The following is a 21,935-nucleotide window of genomic DNA, read 5'->3' on the forward strand; positions in this document are numbered from 1 at the left end:
CTTTATAGATTTTTATGAGCTGAATCCAAACATAGCCTTACTTTTTGTATCACCCATAGTTTTCGAGCAATATGCTTTTTATTATATAGTATAAAAATCCTACGCTATCAGTAAACGGAAAAATTAATGAAAACTTTGTTACAGCATAAGCATGATTTGTATTTACATTAACTACTTAAAACAATGGCATGTGTTAATAGAGGTTTCACTTGTCATCTGGAATTGGTCTGTATTTTCTCTTTTTTCTTTGAAGCTTCTTGTGTAGCTTTTACTATGGTGAGTCGCTTGCTTCACTTCTCGGTGAGGTGACCAACAGTAGTCCCCCATCATGTCTGTGTTCCAGCGGCCTTGGTAGCGCTTTTCCATCACTTTAATTTCCTGGTGAAAACGCTCTCCTTGCTCCTCACTAACATCTCCAATATTGTCCGGGAAGTAATCAAGGTGACTGTTCAAAAAGTGAACTTTCAGGCTCATTAAACATCCTAAAGTTTTAAACTTCTTTACCATTGTAGCTATAATAGAAACACATTCTAGGTCTTTTTCATGTCCTAAGAACTTTGTAACGACTTGCTTGAATGATACCCATGCTTCTTTCTCATTTAAAGTCATTCTGGATTCAAAGTGAACATCAAACATCAATTTTCTAATGTCAGGTCCGACAAAGACGCCTTCTTTTACTTTAGCTTCTGAAACATGTGGAAACTTTTGGCAGAGATACTTAAAACATGGACCATCTTTAGGCAAAGCCTTTACAAACTGTTTCATGAGGCCCAACTTTATATGAAGAGGTGGTAGGAGTACGTTTTTTGAATGTACAAGGTTTTTGCATAGAATGTTCTTCTCACCAGGTTTTAAAGACTCCCTCACAGGCACCAGTTTTGATTCTTAGCCCTACTGTCCCATTAATACAAGAAACATGGAGATTCGGTAAAGCCACCTTGCTGACCAAGGAGCGTGCATGTTATTTTTAGATCGCCACATATCACCCAACCATGAACAGAATAGTCTATTTTACTTAGCACTATTTCTAGGTTTTCATAGCTTTCTTTCGTATGTACAGAATGTCCAACAGGTATAGATGCAAACATGTTACCATATTGTAATAAAACTAGCTTTAAACTAGTTTTTGATGAATCAATAAACAGCCTCCAGTCTTCCTTTTTGTATTCAGTACCAAACTCGTTCATCAGACCTGGAATGTCTGAGCGGTACACTAAATTACCTTCTTGTTGAAAAAACTTGGAAAATTGCTGCTCTTTCTTTCTATAAATGTATATGCTGGTTCCAACTGCCAATAAGTTATTTTCTTTTAATCTAGAGCCAAGCAATTCAGCTTTTTCTTTCGTTAAGCCCAGATCCCTAACCAAATCATTAAGCTCGGTCTGAGTAAACGATTTTGGCTCTAGACTTTCTGTATTATAATGGAATTCATCATCATCTGGTTCATGTAAATCAGAATGTACATCAAAAAATGCTTCTGTTCGACTAGAATTTAAATCATCTGGTTGTTCAGGAACCGGCAAATCTACATCATGCCCTACTGGTCGGATGGCGAACGGAAGGTTAGGGTAGCTTATTACCTTCTTTTTTTTTAGAATTATGACCAGTAATATCAACACTGAAAAAGTAACAATCATCGGAATGATTTCTCGACTCCTTCCACATCATAGGAATAGCAAATCTAAAAGCTTTTTTCTCGTTTTTGGACCATTTTCTCAGATCTTCAACACACACATAACATACCTTATGCAGCGCCCAAGATTTATCTTGATCACCAAGTTTAGATCCGAAGTATGATAGATAAATTCAGATGATATGAACACGCTGGAACACATCTTGGACCCTATCGGAAACAAGATAAGCGCCCACGAGCCAACGGCCCGTAATTTGGGGGAATTGACTGACCTACGTGTCAGGTGACGCATACTGCCTAAAATCTACTAAGAACGTGACGAATCCATGACATCCATAATCGCTGCCTATTGCATGTAGAAGCGTATATCCACGGATATGTCTGTGAAGATACACGATTAAAAACTGAGGGACAGGGTCAGAGTTATGGTTTTTGTATCGTCATCACACACTATCTGTTGTAATTACTGTTGTGATTATTATTATTATTGTTTTGTTGTTTTTGTGTTTTTAATTACGGGAACTGAGGTCCACTTAAGTAAAATTCGTATAAAACTTTTGTTGTTGTTTTGAAATACGGCTTTGCTGCATAAAACCTTTACTTGAACATTTGTTTTGATGTAACTGGTGTAAGAAAGATTACTAACTGGAACGACAGACAACAACTCTCTGACTTACAATTCGAGATGTTAAGAAAGTGTCTGGTAATATGGGGGTTACAATAAAATGTAAGTTTTTAAATAAATACAAACGAATTAATCTTTTTACATATGAAAAGTTCAATGTAACTAAAAGAACAGATGGTTAGAAAACATTTCAGCTTGTCTTCGAATAAAAATGGCAATCACATTAAACTTGTCTAACGAGGGTTTCTGTAACACCGTTCTGGAAGTTTCTTCATAAAGTGTTGACAGAACTCTCGACCTACTAATTCCTACTCCCTATTAAAAATGTGAGGCAGTTTTAAATTTTATGCCAAACTTTAAGCCAATTTCAGAATCTCATTCTTTAACCTGGAAGCTAAATCTCTCACGTGTGCTGTAGGCATTTACCCGTTATTTTCCTCAAACTTTGGTTTGAAAAACACCATCTGAGTGCCACAGATGTCTGCTGATGCTGTACAATGATTTTAATCTCCTTGTCATTGCAGTTCTAGCAACATTAAAAGTTTGGCAGCAGACCTTTCCGTCATTTCGCCTTACAAAACACTGAAACCTCTTGTCTCACTGCCGTTTCTGACGCTTCTATTTGAACTTCGGCATCGAGACCAGGAAATAAAACAAACTTAGCTTATATGACCCACACCACCCGACTTTGGTACGGCCCAGACTACCCGAATGACACTGCAAAAAAAATGGTTCAAATGGCTCTGAGCACTATGGCACTTAACATCTGTGGTCATCGGTCCCCTAGAACTTAGAACTACTTAACTTAGAACTACTTAAAGCTAAGGACATCACACACGTCCATTCCCGAGGCAGGATTCGAACCTGCGACCGTACCGGTCACGCGGTTCAATACTGAAGCGCCTAGAACCGCACGGCCACACCGGCCGGCTGAATGACACTGTACATTAAAACATACCAGAAACAGAGACTGGCTTCGGTGAGCGGTATTTCATTATTACGATACAATCTAGGTTAGAAAACTTAAATATTAATACTAGCATGATAATTTTACTTCCTGTCCTTTAAGGGTGTAATCCGATGCTGATAATTACATCGTTCGCCGGCTTCTACCCTCAAACTAATAAAATTTACTTCTGACACAAACTTAACAGCTACGTCATTTAAGTTCTAGAAAATGGCAGAGTGATGTCTGCGCTTTATTCCAAGCACTACATGCGTTCGCTTTTACGCCGCAAACCCGACAAACACAAAATGACGCCATCCTACCCGCCGGCCCGTACAGACCGCCTGATCCTCGTCTGTTATTACCCATTAGGTACGGAGCACCGCTATATTGGCTTCACTGCACAGTTCTCCACAGGATGGATGTGTTATTGACGTCCGCAAGAGCTTAACATGTTGATTTTCCCTTCTCCCGTTTTTTTTGCACTGTTACATGTGCATCCTGTTTCGGTCGTAGTAGCAGTTCCTTACGTATGAAGTTAATGTTTCTTTTATAGTAGCAGAGGTATTTTATACAATTGGCGTGACCAATATGAAGGCTGTTCGAGGACAGTCAACCTATTGGACTCTTCATTTCAGTGTCTGACTCATGCTTCTGTATCATAAACGACTTTTTTTGTGTGGAATCAGTAAATCTGACAGAGTTTCTGTTGTATAGGAGGTGTGGCTATAAAATAGCGGGAACATTGCCGTAAAATAATGTATTTCAAAAACATACATATTTAGCTGGTGTCATCTTCAACATACTCCTCTCCTCTAGCCGAAAACACTCCCTGTGAATTTTGCGTTAATGGAAACGGCGCTGGAAGTCTTTCTCTGTGAGCTCCTTGATGACGAGTGCCAGTTTTTCTTTTACTGCTTCAAGGGACTGAATTCTTGTTCCTCTTAATGCAGATTCGACTTTGGGGAATAGATAAAAGTCACATGGTGATAGGTCAGGAGAATAAGGTGGGTGTTCTAACATTTTACAGAAAATGCGGTATGAGCCGGTGCGTTGTATTGACGCAGAACCCATGCCTTGTTCTTCCACAACTGGGTTCGTTTGTTTTTTCTTATTTTTTCACGGAGTTCAGCAAGGACCTCAAGTAAGTATTTAATGTTAGTTAATAGTTTGACCTTCAGGAGCCTAGTGAACATACACAACTGAGTAACATCGACAAAAGTTATCATCGCTTTGAAACTTGTATTGATCAGTCGTGCTTTATACGCTGTCGGTAAAGTTCGCCCCTACCAGTGAAGGGACTAGTGCTTATTTTCTGGAACCTAAGTGAAAAACTAAGATCCGCTACATGTTATCACTCTTTCCAAGAAATTATTATAATTTTCAATGGTTTACAAAGTGTCAGTACAAATATTTTCGCAAGTTTCTTTTGTTCGATAATATTCGGCACCAGTTTCGCATGCACTTATCTCGTGTTAAACTGGTTACATATAATTTGCCATACACATTCTTCGTCAATTCCTCCAGTTTCAGCAATCGATCCTATACTCAACGGACTGTCAGATAGAACCAGATTACCTACATTTTTTATATTCTCATCCGTCTGTGATGTTGTAGGAGTCCCGGGAGTGACTCAGGGTTCTGAGCACTGTGGGACTTAACATCTGAGGCCATCAGTCCCCTAGAACATAGAACTACTTAAACCTAACGAACCTAAGGACATCACACACATTCATGCCCGAGGCAGGATTTGAACCAGCGACCGTAGCTGTCGCGCGATTCCAGACTGTAGTGCCTAGAACCGCTCGGCCACTCCGGCCGGCTGTGACTCATCTTCAACATCTTCACGGGCGCCTTGGGAACACACAAACCACTTAGAAACAGGCGTAACTTATAAACGACCTTCAACATAAAAATCTTTTAGTAAAAGATAGGCTTCAGTAGTAGTTTTTCGAAGTTTTACTTGAAACTTCACGATGATTTGTTGCTCTTATTATTACACATATCAGTTTCCGGTGAAACAAAATACCAGCTCTTACACAAACGAAAACCACAACTATTTGTCTACGGACACCAGAAATGCTGCATTTGACTGAGAAGGCTTCACGCTTATTAGCTATTGGTCGCTCATCTTTGGCGCATGCGAACTTACTCTGTAACAGTATGAGTCCCGTTATTTTATAGTCACACCTTGTATATTTAAAAGTGCACAAATTAAAGCTTATCACATTGTGCAGAGTAGTGCGTTAACGCGATTCAGCACTATGGTGAATCGTCGGACGTTTGAGCAATAAACAATGCAATTAGCCTTCGACAGTATATAGTGTGTGACGTCAACTATAACGCGATCTCATTGACAGCAATGTTGCGGAAATGTTCCACATATAATATGCAAAATACATTAGAGGAATGCCTGGGCATTGAGTCAAACAGAGCTTGGATGGTGTGTACAGGTACAGCTGCACATGCAGCTTCAACAGGACACCACAGTTCTTCAAGAGTAGTGACTGGCGTATTGTCACGAGCCAGTTGCTCGGCCACCATTGACCAGATTTTGTCTATTGGTGAAAGATCTGGAGAATGTGCTGGCCAGGACAGCAGTCGAACATTTTCTGTATCCAGAAAGGCCCGTACAGGACCTGCAACATGCGGTCGTGGATTATCCAGCTGAAATGTAGGGTTTCGCAGGGATAGAATGAAGGGTAGAACCACGAGTCGTAACACATCTTAAATGTAACGTCCACTGTTCATAGCGCGTCAATGCGAACAAGAGGTAACCGAGACGTGTAACTAATGGCACCCCATACCATCACGCCGGGTGATACGCCAGTATGGCGATGACGAATACACGCTTCCAATGTGCGTGCACCGCGATGTCGTCAAACACGGATGCGACATTCATGGTCCCGTAAACAGAACCTGTATTCATCCGAAAAAATGACGTTTTCCCATTAGTGCACCCAGATTCGTCGTTGAGTACACTATCGCAGGCGCTCCTGTCTGTGATGCAGCGTCAAAGGTAACCGCAGCCACGGTCTCCGAGCTTATAGTCCATCCTGCTGCTAACGTCGTCGAACTGTTCGTGCAGATGGTTGTTGTCTTGCAAATGTCCCCATCTGATGACTCAGGGATCGAGATGTGGCTGCCCGATTCGTTACAGCCATGCGGATAATATGCTTGTCATCTCGACTGCTAGTGATACGAGGCCATTGGGATCCAGCACGGCGTTCCGTATTACCCTCCTGAACCCACCGATTCCATATTCTGCTAACAGTCATTGGATATTGACCAACGCGAGCAGGAGTCTCGCGATACAATAAACCGCAATCGCGATAGGCAACAATCCGACCTTTACCAAAGTCGGAATGGTGATGGTACGCATTTCTCCTCCTTACACGAGGCATCATAGCAACGTTTCACCAGGCAACGTCGGTCAACTGCTTTTTGTGTATGAGAAATCGGTTGGAAACTTTTCTCATGTCAGCACGTTGTAGGTGTCGCCACCGGCGCCAACCTCGTGTGAATGCTCTGAAAAGCTAATGATTTTCATATCACATAATCTTCTTCCTGTCGGTTAAATTTCGCGTCTGTATCACGTCATCGTCTTGGTGTAGCAATTTTAATGGCCAGTAGTGTAGTTCGGTCGAACTATAGCAGACGAAACTTCCAGCCAGATGCCAGCCTGCCATCAGGTCTGTTGCATATCGAATTGATCAATGTAGTTTATAAGATTTTAATATCTGCAGTTGTGGATGAAAGTTATGCGTGTAGCGGCATTCCCGATGCAAATTTCGTTTCTCTTGCTCGTGCAGATGTCTAAGAACAGAGAAGCGTTTTGAATTTCACGTATAAATTGGGCTCTGTTAATGACTGCTATCTCCTTTGGACAAGAACTAGTCGACAGGGTTGTGTTGGAGGTTGGAGCCCGAAGCACGCAGGCGGCGTACCGAGATGCCCTCCCGCGCCACCTCTCGGCTGCAGCTGTCTGCGCGCCGCGCCGCGCCCTGCGTGTCGGCTTAGCGGCTGACGGCATTCGTGAACGATGTGACACGCGCCGCGACCCCAGGCCCCCCTACACCGGGATAAACTGCGCCGGAGATGTCGCTGACGTGGCATAAACCTATTATGGACGGGTTTTTCGCTATATTAAACTTGATCTTACACAACGGCGAGGGGAAAGGCCGCGAGGAACGAAGGGGGAGACATTCGCTAGGGCGTCGAGTGTGAGGATGCAACACGCCTGGCGCGCCGACAATGCGGTACAATCTCCGAACGACATACGGCGTACAAATCGATCAGCAGTTGCTCGGCGACTGTTCTGTAGTACCGAACACAGCAAGACAGCCTCACTTAACGCTAGGACCGCGGCTGGGTCACTTATGATGCGTTCCTTAATTCATTGGCCACTATTTTGTGTTAATGAATTTTTATGTCACTATACAAAACGAGATAATTAATTATCACATTTAACCTTAACCTTAAAAGAGAAAAAAAAATCCAGATTCATTTAGAACCGCGGAAGGGACTATTATGATCCCAGTGCTGCAGCAGTTATAGTTATCTCACATCGCTTCATGTTTGTTTTCAGATCATTTGGTCAACAAATTCACTTTTGTGTCACTACCTGATGACGTTGCAGTTCTCCAGCACTGCAGGGAGGGAGACGAGGTTGAAACACGTCTGTACGTGTACGCAAGTATCGCACATTTTTCCACGAAATACGGTACTTGTAGTGAATTCTAACTATATAAATAGTGTAGATGCAGACTGAAGCGATGAATGAAAATTTGTATTATGGCCAGGATTCGAATGGAGGTCTCTTGCTCACTAGGCAGACGCGCCAAGCACTGCTTCACCCTGGCACAGTGGCATAACACAACGGTACGGACTACCCTTGCACGCCTCCCTCCTCGACCCTGATTGCACTATGCGCTTCAGCCTATAAGCTCCCTTCTCCTTGGAGATATTATATGGGTTAATTAATGATTATTATGTTACAATTCTCTTGTTGTAGTTGACAGTGTATATCGAGACTTCGTTCATTGTTAAATGCAATGGTATGGTACTAACTGATGGAGACGCATTAAGAACTGGTAAAATTTAATTTATTTCCTTTATCACACTGCACAAACATAAACACACTATTATTCAAACTGTGTGCCACTACTGTTGAACATAGAGATAAATCCTTCGCTACGCAATCGCCTTTGGCTCACGCAGCCTACACCTTCCACAGCCTCTCAACAACTGCCTCTACTTGCGACTCTCTGCGCCACTGGGCATTGTCGTCCTCCAAAGAACAACCACTTACAGATACTACACACCAGTACCCTCACAAGCCCACTGGTATTCCAAAAAACTTTAACGGCCCTGTAGACGCTCTCCAGCTGTATTCGCATAGCATGTTAGCGTTCAATATAACGGAGCGTCCTGCCTGAAACCGCACATTTTAATCTAATGAAACTATGTGGTGCCAGAGGTGTTATCAGGTCTCAAACATTTATGATGTATATATTCATCATAGATATCTGTCACTTGAATAGGTCTCTGGAACCAAACAATTTCATTTAATTATATAGCATACAAATTTATTATGGCGAAACGTCTAAAAGCAGAAGACGACTTATTAAATGACCTAAATGAAATTTTGACTCACGAACCTAAGGGTGAGCCGCTGGAATTTTCATCTGTGGAAAAAGTGCCACAAACTGTACCTGCAGATTGTCCATCAGAAAATGATGTTAAGCCACATCATGAGTTACTGATTACCGATGCAGAAGGTATGCATGTTTCTGTATTTATTTTATTACTGTTTATCTGTCTGCTGCACAGATATATTTCTCAGTTGCAACAATTACGTTTATACTTTGGTGTAACCAAACTTGAATCAGGTAAGAAAGCCGGCCAGTGTGGTCGAGCGGTTCTAGGCGCTTCGGTCTGGAACAGCGCGACCGCTCCGGTCGCAGGTTCGAATCCTGCCTCGGGCATGGATGTGTGCGATGTCCTTAGGTTAGTTACGTTTAAGTAGTTCTAAGTTCTATGGGACTGATGACCTCAGATGTTGAATCCCATAGTGCTCAGAGCCATTTTTTTTAGATAAGAAACATCACAGGTGACAATATTTTCTCCTCCATGGCTGTCTCGGAAACCTTGATACCAAATTATACAAGTATTGAGAGTTGAGGGTAGCAGGGAAATACCACTCTGTACCATGAAAGCAAAAAGAGAGTGTTGTTGAAGAAGAAACATACGACACTGACTGTATTTAGGGAAATAGCAGCTACGAATGTCCCGATTCTCTGTACTGTGCATGATTATGTGAAAACTGAGGCCGGTTTGAGAAAGAAGCCGGATACAGCTACATTTTATAACTACTGAAAATATGGAATGGATGTGCTCGATGACATGGCTCGTACATACTCAGTTAAAGGATCATCCTGACTTTGGCCTGTTCAGACATTTCACAACTTGTTAGATTTGCTCCATATAAACGCCTGGGTATTGCACATTGCATTAGACGAGAAAAAGTTGAAACGTAGGGATATCACACTGCATCTGGGGGAGGAGCTTTCACCAGGAAGACTGCGCCACTCCCGAAGATATTCCTGATTGACAAGAAAACCTCATACATTCCCTTCTAAAGTCTGACTGCTCTGGAAAGAAATCATTTGTACAGTGTCACAGGTGTAACAAAATTTGTCTGCAATTAATGCGTATCAAAATACTATTTTTTGAGCTCATTGTGTAATGCTGGCCAGTAAAGACATTCAGCAAAGATGAGTAAATTTTCTTAATAATAATTGGTAATTTGAAAAGAGATACTCTATTTTCGTTCATTTTTTAATAAAATGTCCAACACTTATAAGGCATATATGTTCATTAGTAGCCACAATAACCCACTGACGCAGGATAACAAAAGGTAAAGATACTGGGTCATAAATAATCCAGCCACGGTTTCAGGTGCGACGAAATATCAGCGCGTCTGGTGTTAACATGTGTCGAACGAAGCAACACGGTGGTTTCGCCACTAGACACACATTCAGGAGCAGCGGGGTTAAAAAAAAAGCGTGCGGCCACGCAGCTTTAACCTTTCCTTGATTTAACCAAACCGCTTAAAGTGAATTTTGTGAAAGGTACTTGCGCAAGAGACAGGGGGGATATCCTGCCCTATTCTCGTCCAGGTCGAGCACTTGTACCATTTCCGTCTCTAATAACCTCGACACCGACGGAACGTTTTGCGCTTCAGCATGAACTTCGCTGACATTACTCCGTATTTTTTCCCTATGATAGAAGACACTCTCCGTCTCCGTATTACTAACACTTCTCATGAACAGTACAGCAGCCTCAACTACGGCTGCCTACAAGACGAACTTTTAACTTGTCGCTTTAAATATGTTGGCGCGCGCGTTAACCTCAGGTAAGCGTTCTTACGCTGCAGTAGTTTTAAATCAACAGCAAATATAACAAGATTCTCAACTTTGTTATAAGTGTATGTCAAGTAATTTACTTGCCTGCCTACATTATAAATATCTAGAATGAGTGCATTGTTTTGTTCTATGTACTGCCTTTTCGTATAGCTTAACGCACAGCGCGCTGGGATGCGAGAAAAGGAGTTGAATCAGGTCTCGATAGAATCCGTGCTGTAAACTAACAATCGTTGGTACGGTAGACCGGTCAGCCTGACTTGGCAATGTAGTCGGTACCTACGGTCTGTGAGGCAAATGCCGGGTTGGTCCCCAATCGCCGCTCGATAAAATACGATGCAAAAATTGTTAAAACACGATAATACGCAGATAAAAGGGAACACACATACCGTGCGGGCAGAAAGTCGTGTAAAGTGCACCGAAAACAGTGGATATCGTACAGCAAGTATAACGTCTATCGTATCATTCAGGTATTTGTTCCAAACCACGCGATATAGTAACGTCGTGAGTGGAAAAATCAACAAAGATCAAGGGCATGTTGCCGAAAATGTAAACTTCATTCAAAAATTTTAACAGATCTGAACTATCGCATTTGAAAAAGAAAAGAGTTGCATTTTAATGAAACATATAATAATATTTGCCATGAATATTAATTTTTAAGACTTTTATTATCTTTTCATAAAACCTATAAGTAAAATTGTAATAATGAAATGTACTTGAAAATTCTAGTGTAGGATAATAATCACTTTATGGGATAGTTGAGATACAATTACTAATAAAGATTTAAAATTTTGTTGTTTACAAATTTTTCAATTTTGTGCAATAAAACGAATACAGTATGTGATCAAAAGTATCCGGACACCTGGCTGAATATGATTTACAAGTTCGTGGCGGCCTCCATCGATAATGCGGAAATTCAGTATGGTGTTGGCCCACCCTTGGCCTTGATGACAGATTCCATTCTCACAGGCATAAGTTCAGTTAGGTGCTGGAATGTTTCTTGGGGAATGGCAGACCATTCTTCACGGAGTGCTGCGCTGAGGAGAGGTATAGATGTCGGTCGGTGAGGCCTTGCACGAAGTCGGCGCTCCAAAACATCCCAGAGACATTATATAGGATTCAAGTCAGGACTCTGTGCAGGCCAGTCAATTACAGGGATGCTATTGTCGTGTAACCACTCCGCCACAGGCCGTGGATTATGAACAAGTGCTCGATCGTGTTGAAAGATGAAATCGCCATCCCCGAATTGCTCTTCAAAACTGGGAAGCAAGAAGGTGCTTAAAACATCAATGTAGGCCTGTGCTGTGATAGTGCCACGCTAAACAACAAGGGGTGTAACCCCCTCCATGAAAAACACGATCACACTATTACAGCACCGCCTCCGAATTTATTTGTTGGCACTACACCCGCTGGCAAATGACGTTCAGCGGGCATTCGCCATACCCACACCCTGCCATCGGATCGCCACATTTTGTACCGTCACTCGTCACTCCACACAACGTCTTTCCACTGTTCAATCGTTCAGTGTTTACCCTCCTTACACCAAGCAAGGCGTCGTTTGGCATTTACCGGCGTGATGTGAGCAGCTGCTCGACCATGAAATCCAAGTTTTATCACTGTCATAGTACTTGCAGTGGATCCTGATGCAGTTTGGAATTCCTGTGTGATGGTCTGGATAGATGTTTGCCTATTACACATTATGACCCTCTTCAACTGTCGATGGTCTCTGTCAGTCAACAGACGAGGTCGGCCTGTACTCTTTTGTGCTGTACGTGTCCCTTCACTTTTCCACTTCACTATCACATCGGAAACAGTGAACCTAGGGATGTTTAGGAGTGTGGAAATCCCGCGTACGGACGTATGACAGAACTGACACCCAATCACCTGACCACGTTTAAAATCCGTGAGTTCCGCGGAGCGCCCCATTCTGCTCTCTCACGATGTCTGATGACTACTGGGGTCGCTGATATGGAATACCTGGCAGTAGGTGGCAGCACAATGCACCTAATATGAAGAACGTATGTTTTTGGGGGTGTCCGAATACTTTTGATCGCATAGTGTAAGGGATTTTTGCTATAAATTTAATTTAATTAAAGCATGTTACATTTTTTAGTTCCAATGCGATACCAAATGTTTTGATTATCTCCTGAAATCGATGTCGTGAAACGTTTTAGCAGTAAGTACTCCTAGATTTATGCCAACTGTAAAATATAAGACAGCATCATATAGATCGACAAGCCGAAAGATTATGACCACCTTCTTAACAGCTTGTCTGTACGTCTTCGGAACGAAATACGTCATTGATTCTGCGTATCAGGGATCCGACAGTTTGTTGGTAGGTTTGTGGAGGTATGTGGTATTACATGTCTACGCACAGGTCGTGTAAAATGCATTAACAACGTACCGCTGATTTGCGTACGCGTTGATAGCGTACAATAGCTATCCAGGTGGGTTCCATAGGATTTACATGAGGCGAATTTGGTCGCCGAACATCAACAAGAGCTCACTACAATGCTCCTCAAACCACTGTAGCACGGTTGTAGCTCCGAGACACGGAGTGTTACACTGCTGAAAGACGTCGTCGCCGTCGGGGAAGACACGAAGCAAGAAGGGATGCAGATTGTTCGCAGCTGTTAGCGTTTCCTCTATTACTGCCACAGGTCTCGTACAAGAGCAGGAGAATGTCTACCGTAGCATAACAGTGCTCCCACTAGCCGGCGTCCGTGGCGCGCAGCACGTTTCGAGCCGCCGTTCACCTTGACGACAGCGTTTGTGGAGACGACCGTCGACCTAGTGGAGCAAAAATGTGACTCACCTGAAGACCCGACACGTTTCCATTGATCGGTGGTCGAAGCCGGACGGTCCCGTGCCCAATGCAACTGTAATTGACGATATCGTTGGGTCCACATGTGAACACGTAGGGGTGGTCTGCTGCGGAGCTCCATGTTCAACAATGTACGATGAATGGTGTCCTCCGAAACACTTGTGCGTGCACCAGCATTGTGTTCTTTCGGCAGAGATGTCACGTATCATTATCTACCCTACTTTACAGAGCAGACAAGCCTCCGAACTCCATGTTCTGTGAAGAGTCGCGGACGTCCAACCATTTAGCGCGTAGTGGTAGTTTTACAGTCCTTCTACCTCTTCCCGTATACGCTCACAACAGGAACACGTGAACATTCGACCAGCTTCGCCGTTTTCGAGATACCCCTTCACAGTCTCTGCGTATTAATAGTCTGCCCTTTGTCAAAACCGCTTATCGCAATGGATTTCCCCATTTGCTGCCCATATCTTAGCTAGGGTGATATCCCGCCCGTGTCTGCTCCGCTTACATACTTTGTCCGCAGCGCCTCCAGGCGGCATTCAAGGTCACGGTGGGCAGTGGTCATAATGTTCTGGCGTATCAGTGTGCACCTACTTTCAGTACATTCGTTCCACAGAAAGCAATTTTGAGCCACTAAAGCAAATTATTTATGATTTCATTAGCATTCTGTGTTTTCCCATTTGGACACTTCCTCAGTAAATTAGGGTGTGCAAGAAAATTGAATGTTGACGTAAGTGTATTCCTAAAGGGTTCTCGTAGTAAGTGCTTCTGTGAATGAGTTTTATTTCTTGTGTTGCAGCTACATGAATAGTCTTTTTGTCACTGAGTATGCATTGGTGTTTGGCCAGCGGATAGTTCCTGAAAATAAATTGTACATTCACCATGCCTCATTGTCTGTAACTTTTAAGTATTTCTCCTAATAAGTCTGTCATAAAATAATTAAAGAGAATCAGTTTCTTTAAGAGTAAGCCCGTTTTCTCCTTCTAGTTGTTTTCCATCCTCAAGCGCTTCACCTTTCTTTTCCTTCAGTAAGTGGCAAAGCCCACAACCAAGCCTTTATTGGATGTGGACAAAACATTCTAACTGTTGGAGTATTGTTTGTATTCTATTACTTTTTTAAAGAAGAAGTATCTCCATCAACATTTTCCAGATGCCTGACGGGTTGGGTGTGGCTGTAAATACAGAGTTAAACAGTATAAAATTTTAAATACATTTATAGTGCTGCTATTAAGATAAAACTTATGCACAAAATAGATTAAACTCTGTCAATTAAGAAAAAAAAATAGTTTTCAAAGCTACTTTTTTCGATCCCTAATTCATACACCTTCTTAAAAACTTGGGCTAGTGAGGAACGGTAGCAAAAATAGCGTAATGGCTAAATATGGATCATGTATTTGCATAGTTCGTCACCAGCTCTCAAATTTTGCTTTAAATCTAAATTATAATAGCCTTGCACTAAAGCGACTGCAGTGCCAAATGAGTTACAAGTATCACAAACAAAAAATCTTTATAATAGACAGACTGTAGTCTACAGTAGTCGAAATCATAAGATACAACTACGTAAAAATTTAAACAGAGAAGATATATGCGCATTCGGTTATTTATCCTGTTGAAGGAGTCACTTGCAGTACCATAAGGGCCATCGTAGTCACGTACGAGATTAAATCATTACCGCTGCCGGGTATATTCTGAGACTTGATAATGTAGGCTACTTTGGGGTTAGTCTTGCGGACCACAGAATATTTCGGTAAAATATTGGTCCCTACGCTAAGGCAACTAAAGTTGGAAACAACCTCTTGTTAAGAGCAAACTAAAATAGAATAACAGCGAAACTCTGTTGTCAGAAAAATAGATGTTTGACTGAGATTCATTGTAAAGTCTTAGAATGTGTTATTCTGAAACGAACGACGTTGGTTACCGAAGGTAATCAAAAATTTGTTGATAATAACTACTGCATAATAGGGAATAGTGCTATACACTGTGAGTGTTAATAATTCTGATGAAGCTGTAGTTCATGTTAGATATTAAACACTCTTTCTAGGACTCACTTCTGTAGCCCTGTTGCTTGAATGTTCCCGTATTCCCTGTTGTCATCGAATATCATCAGCGATTGCACACTTTTCCATGGTTGCTGGAATACACAGTAGGGATAACATGGTGTGTTTTCCGTTGCGAACTACAGCGCTGACGTCACAGGTGACATTACCACTGCACAGCAGCCCACTACTGTCATAACCTATTGTCCTGTCATTGCGTTTCTGAGTGTTTTGAGTGTATACACTGTTATTTAGATGAGAGCGGTATTTTATCAGCGACTGATGATCAAGTGCAGAGCTATGCTACAGCTATTAATGAATGAGTGGGCCTAAGACTATGTTTTGAATTGTTTCCAGTGAAAAATGGCGGCTTTTGTGTGGTCATGAGTTGTAATAACCATAGTAAACAAAGGAAAAAAGCTAGGAATTAACTTTCATATACTTCCTTAGAATAATGAAATGAAACGAGAATAAATGAATGCTTGTAAACGTGCCGGTTCATTTACAGCTGATAATGCTTGAGTATGTTGGATACATTTTGATGATCCGGATTAAGAAAGGTATTTGAAAAGTGAACAGTTGACTCTTCTTCTGAAATGAAATTCGAAGAGTGATACTGCTCCAACTGTATGTCTCCTGTCTTCTAGTTTTTTTAGGGAGCAGTAACGAGCCCAATAATGACAGAGAAATTTAGGGAAAAAACGAAGTTATCGTATAGAGACAGAAGCGATTTAGCAGGTAAGTGTATTACCAACTAATCAACAAACTACAAGTAGGGAGAACATTAACTATGAAAACAACCAATAATGTTAATGCGACAATAAGCGTTTGTCACAAGAATTAGAAACTCAGGAAAAACAAAAACAAAAAATTAACGTAAAAAGATACACGTTTACAAGGGCGCCTGAGGTACTTAATCTAAAGCACTATCGCAAAGTAGTTGAGGGTTCTTTGTCAGACTCTCAAAAACAAGTTGTAGATGTCCGTTGGAGGCATCGTCCCTGCATTTCACCAATAATGGAAAAAACTAGCCCATATCAATTTTAGAAAACAAACCAGCTTTTGGATATTTCCTGACCAAAGTTTGGTACAGAGAAAAACTTTCAAATAAAGGCAAACATATTTTTTATGTCGGTAATAAATAAGGTAATAATAGTAATACGCCTTAACACGAAAAATTCCTGTTGCATTCACAGTTGTGTAAATGTTAAACATATGTGTGCAGTTTGCCTCTAAGATTCTGTGCGGTGCGGTGCGTTGAGGCGACAGGATCAGCCATGACGTCACCGTCCACAGCACATCTGCGAGTGATACTTGCCATGCATTCCAGTAACCTTTCATGTTTCCTGTATTGCGATAATGTTGCGTACCTTACCGGGAGAGTGATGATGTTTGGCCTGTGGGGCGCTTAACTGAGCGGTCATCAGCGCCCATACAAGTCCCAGTTTTTTCCACAGTCCAATTTTTTAAACAGCCCAATCTAGCCACTGTCACGAATGATGATGATGATGATGAAACGATGAGGACAAAAAAATGGTTCAAATGGCTCTGAGCACTATGGGACTTAACATCTGAGGTCATCAGTCCCCTAGAACTTAGAACTACTTAAACCTACCGAACCTAAGGACATCACACACATCCATGCCATGGGCAGGATTCGAACCTGCAACCGTAGCAGTCGTGCGATTCTCGACTGCAGCGCCTAGCACCGCGTGCGATGAGGACAACGCAACCACCCAGTCCCCAGGCAGAGAAAATCCCCAACCCGGGCGGGAATCGAACCCGGGAGCCCGTGATTCAGAGGCAGCTTACCGGGACAGTGCCATTCCGACCTCAGTTCTCGACGTTTCTCTGACTACGGCGACAGACACACACAAATAACACCACCGACCCTTAGGAGGTTCTCCACCCGCGCTACTAGAATTCACCAGAGATGGGACAATCTGCAGGAGAAAAAAAAGAAGAAGGAGGGAGGCCGTATTAAAGTATCCCGAGGGAGCACCTGGTCCCGCGCGTTGCGTGCGCAGTTGCAGCTGCCGAGGAAATTTTCGCGGAGTCTGCACGGGCGGAGCGGCCAACAAACTTCTCGAAATTAGTTAATTAAACTGTATTCTTACGCAGATATCTGCGCCGGTTTAATTAAAATGGGACGGCAGGCTGGCAGGCGCAACAGCGCAGCCAGTGGCTCCCCGATATGACCACCAGCTTGCGCACGGGCCGTCTTACAGGGCTACCAACCTCCTGCACACAAACATTTCTCTAGGCAGATTCCACTCTCGAGGAACAACGCTACTTTTCCTATAGCATAAAATAATGTTGGCATCATTTTACCGACTCAAGACAACAACTTACATTAATAACTTCGATATTGGAAAAACTTTTAAAAAGAACAAAATTTATGGTACGTTGAAGAACTCATTCTACAGCACGGCACACAGTTTTAATTACTCCAAATGTAAGACACATTAAGTAAAAAAGAACGCCAGGTGCGAGTACGACACGCGCACTGAGGTAAAAATTTAATCATGTATACAGACAGTTCTTCAATTTCGGGAATCGAGAACCTCGAGGATTTTTGCCTGTTATGGACATTGATGGTGGCAAGACATCGGTCCCAGGGGTACCAGGACTTTCAAGGATGTTTTAATTTCATGTCTGAAGTCAGAGAACAAATGACAAAAGAAATATTTTTCCATGTGATATAATTACGAATTAATAATTTCATAATCTTTTCCTTTACAAATGTTGTGAAATCTTTCTTCTTGCCAAATTTTATGATTCTCTATCAAAGGGAAGTACCTATGAGTGAATTTGGAAGTATCAAAATATGTTACATAAATGACCGTATCTTTCGTTAGGACAGACTTAGAAATTTAACTTGTTTATATCACCAAGGGACTTTACACCTGGATACGTGACATAGATTTCAACTTGATAGGTGTATGCGTACCTGAGAAATAGGGTTTTGAGAAGTTAGACCGACAAACAGACAGACGAAGAGCGACCTGAACCTACAAGGGTTCCTTTTCTCCAGATTAGGTACGGAACCCTAACAAGACCAGAATAGCGCAGCTATCGAAAAACGTGTAGGCAGTTATTACTCACCTGAAGCACAAACATAGCTTTTCTTCAATCAGTGATTCACAGTGAAGGAATATGTTTGTCGCAACATAGTCACATTCTGATGTACTACATTCTCCACAGAGGTTGATTCAAGTTCGATTACCACTGTTGTTATAGTTATAAATTTGATCCACCAAGGAAATCGTAGAGATAACCTAGACATAGCTTGGGGAACGTTACCTACTGAAGTGGACTTTGGGGCTGAGAACTGCTGAACTGAAACATCTTCCATTCACGGATTATACTACTTCCTCTGATTTTTATTGCTTTCATGGTCGTTGTCCATCGCTTCTTTTCGTGGTTGTTTTACAGCAATCATTGCTTCTTTCATAGAGTGACGTTCCTATTTGCAACTATTCACAGTCGTAGCTAATAGTCGCGTGTGTAGTTAATAGTGGACGCTCCCATCCTGTAGACCTGGTGACCTAGTGGAGCCGACACGGTAGCTCAGCATGTTCCACCAGGGAACTGACCACGCTCTGTAAGAAAACAAAGGTGAAGTCTTCGTCAATGGAATCTGAGAGATCTCATATGACATTCGCACATAACTGATGAAGAAAAAACGACGAATAAAAAAATAGAAATGGAGCAAGATGACAAAAAATAGTCTAGACTTCAACCTTGTAAACCTAAAGTCACGGGGTCGAATCTCAGTCGGACCATGGAATAGTTTTTAATCTAGCCTGCATCTCTCAAGGATATGAAAATTCGACGACGCGTGGTCCGTATTTCACGTTTCCCTTTTGGGGTTCTCAAGAGGGTTAGGGAAGTGCAAGTCGCCGAAGTGACGTCCAATGGATAGACTTGCACAAGGCCTTTTAGCCACATAGAACGGTCTATTAATCGCTTCTTAATATTACATTGCTTTTTGTAGCACGGTTGTTTTAGCCACCTGTAATTTTGAGAGGCCATTCTAAATGCTTATGCCCCATTGCTGTATGTCACGACTAAAATCTACCGTATTTTGTAAAGGACTAACATGGTTTCAAATCTTTATTATATATGCACACATCAAAAAAAGTTTTGCATCACCCCAGTTCACAGAACTTAAGATAGACGTTGACTGTGGATGTTGTATCACAGACATGTTGTATCCCAGACACAGTTCCTTTGACTGTTCAGAGATATCACTAAACCCGCCCAAAGACGTAAACAACAATGAGTGAGTAGCGCCTATTGGACGAAGGGGGTCTGACAGCCTCTCATTTCCAGTCAATCCACCAGAAATGAGGTACACACCTTGTGATGTCTGTAGTTCAACCATGTCTAGACGGTCAATACCGCGGTTCGATCGCGTCCGCATTGTTACCTTGTGCCAGGAAAGGATCACAACAAGGGAAGTGTCAGGGCGTCTCGGAGTGAACCAAAGCGATGTTGTTCGGACATGGAGGAGATACAGAAAGACGGGAAGTGTCAATGACTTGCCTCGTTCAGGCCGCCCAAGGGCTACTGCTGCAGTTGATGATCGCTACCTACGGATTATGGCTCAGAGGAACCCTGACAGCGACGTCACCATGTTGAAAAAATGCTTTTCCCGCAGCCACAGAAGGTCGTCTCGCGACTCAAACTGTGCGGAATAGGCTGCAGGACGCGCAACTGCACTCCCGACGACCATGGCGAGGTCCATCTTTGCAACCACGACACCATGCGGCGCGGTACAGATGAGCCCAACAACATGCCGAATGGACAGCTCAGTATTGGCATACGTTCTCTTCACCGATGAGTGTCGCATATGCCTTCAACCACACAATCGTCGGAGACGCGTTTGGAGGCAACCCGGTCAGGCTGAACGCCTTAGACACACTGTCCAGCGAGTGCAGCAAGGTGGAGGTTCCCTGCTGTTTTGGGGTGGCATTAAGTGGGGCCGACGAACGTCGCTGGTGGTCATGGAAGGCGCCGTAACGGCTGTACGATACGTCAATGCCATCCTCCGACCGACAGTGCAACCACATCGGCAGCATATTAGCGAGGCATTCGTCTTCGTGGATGACAATTTGCACCCCCATCGTGCACATCTTCAGGATAGCGACATCGCTCGACTAGAGTGCCAGCATATTCTCCAGACATGAACCCTATCGAACATGTCTGGGATAGATTGAAAAGTGCTGTTTATGAGCGACGTGACCCACCAACCACTCTGAGGGATCTACGCCGAAAGGCCGTTAAGGAGTGGGACAATCTGTACCAACAGTTCCTTCAGTGCCTTGATGATCTTGTGAATAGTATGCCACGAAGAATACAGGCATGCATCAATGCAAGAAGACTTGGTACTGGGTATTAGAGGTACCTCTGTGTACAGCAGTCTGGACCACCAACTCTGGAGGTCTCGCTGTATGGTGGTATAACATGCAATGTGTGGTATTCATGAGCAATAAAAATGGCCGAAAAGATGTTTATGTTCATCTAGGTTCTAATTTTCTGTACAGGTTCCGGAACTCTCGAAACCGAGGTGATGGAAAACTTTATTTGATGTGTGTGTAATTTAATTAAACTTATACTCTAATTAAATAAGATTACAGGCTCGAGGTTTGTAGCTCATTGTACTAAGGGTAATCTGAAAGCAAGTTCCGACGGAAAGACACATACACACCACACTTATCCTGTTTTTTTTTAAACTGAAGTACCAGTCCTGCAGCCACTTTCCACGAAGTCATGCGTTATTGACATATCCGTACCGCATCGAAAAATGGAGTAATTTGTTGTGACAGTCAAGTGGCAAAGTTTGTTTCAGATAACATCATCCTGGAATATGTTGACAGTAACGAAAACTTTCGAGTTCAAAATAAATTCAAGCTAGACGAAGCAACGCCGAAGAGAATCGTTGAGAGTCGCTATAAATTGTCAAAATATGTGCTTTAGGTTGGTTCAACCAAGATTGTGAATTAGCATTTAAGAAGTGTTAAAAGAGCGTTGTGGACTCGGGATAGAACTTGGATGCCTACTTTTGCAGGACAGCGTCGTTCGCATACAGCCTCCTTCCAACAGAAATATCCGAGTATATCTCATAGGACGTCTCAGAACTCTTCTATATCCGTCTACAAATTACTAAGTTAACTAGCATCCTACGCTTCGGTCAGCGATGGTCTGGCTGCAAAGAAATGTGATGATTTCGCTACCGTCGGATGTACTGCGTTTCACTTCAAAGCGACCTCACACACGTACAAGACACGTCCAACTAATTCAACGCCATTAACGCTGCCTCATCATCACAGCAGTCATTTCCTGTTGTGCTATTCGTGGATGTACATTTTTTAAAAAATATCTTTTGATGTGTTTAAGCAAATACTCTCCAACTGTTTCTAAAGTTAACGGAAGATTAGAAGG

The sequence above is a fragment of the Schistocerca cancellata genome, chromosome 2 (genome assembly GCF_023864275.1).
Source record: "Schistocerca cancellata isolate TAMUIC-IGC-003103 chromosome 2, iqSchCanc2.1, whole genome shotgun sequence".
In the NCBI taxonomy this organism is placed as follows: domain Eukaryota; kingdom Metazoa; phylum Arthropoda; class Insecta; order Orthoptera; family Acrididae; genus Schistocerca; species Schistocerca cancellata.